We start from the raw sequence: 1096 nt of genomic DNA on the forward strand, positions 1-1096 counted from the left end.
CCCTCCCCTCTTCATCCTTCTTCCCACCCCCCTCACCTCTTCAACCTTCTTCCCACCTCCCCCACCTCTTCAACCTTCTTCCCACCTCCCTCACCTCTTCATCCTTCTTCCCACCTCCCTCACCTCTTCAACCTTCCCACCTCCCTCACCTCTTCAACCTTCTTCCCACCTCCCCCACCTCTTCAACCTTCTTCCCACCTCCCTCACCTCTTCAACCTTCTTCCCACCTCCCTCACCTCTTCAACCTTCTTCCCACCTCCCTCACCTCTTCAACCTTCTTCCCACCTCCCTCACCTCTTCAACCTTCTTCCAACCTCCCTCACCTCTTCCTTCTCTTATTTCTTAACAATCTCTACACTTTCCTTCTCATTCCTTCATTCCCTCTCTTTGCCTTCTCGTATTCTTTACCTACCTACCTAGCTTCTCTTATTAAATATGTCCATTCCTCTCCCCACCTCATATCTTACATCCTTATCATATCTTTGTTTTTGTTGTAGTTTTCTACCATCACACACAGTTGCTAAATAATACGAAGAATAAAGAGAAGCTACATACAAGTTCAAGATGCCTTCTCATCTTTATTAATCGTAACAACTTTTTCGACCTCACGACAACAATCTCCTTGCCTCCCTTTTCTGATAGCGTCACCTCATCTGCGCTTGATGTCCTTATCATTGCATATCTTCTCTCTACCCCATGCGCTTCCCTCCCTCCCGAGGGACCTCTCCGCTCTCCCAACATCCCTCCCTCCCGAGGGACCTCTCCGCTCTCCCAACATCCCACCACTGCACTGCTCTTGTATTGGCTGCCTCCATTCTTCTCTCCTTGCCCTAATCCCCTCGGGCCAGCCTCTTTCTCCTTTTCCTCCTCCTCTCCCTCCTCCTTCTAGTCCTCTCCCTCCTCCTTCTAGTCCTCTCCCTCCTCCTTCTTTTCCTCCTCTTCCTGCTCCCCATCGTCGTCCTCCTTCTCCATCTTCTCCTTCTCCCCCTCCTTCTTTATCTTCTCCCCCTCCTCCTCATCCTCCCCCTCCTTTTCCTTCTCCCCCTCCTTCTTTATCTTCTCCCCCTCCTCCTCATCCTCCCCCTCCTTCTTCACC

Source organism: Priapulus caudatus, unplaced genomic scaffold, assembly GCF_000485595.1.
Source record: "Priapulus caudatus unplaced genomic scaffold, Priapulus_caudatus-5.0.1 Scaffold979, whole genome shotgun sequence".
Classification (NCBI taxonomy): domain Eukaryota; kingdom Metazoa; phylum Priapulida; class Priapulimorpha; order Priapulimorphida; family Priapulidae; genus Priapulus; species Priapulus caudatus.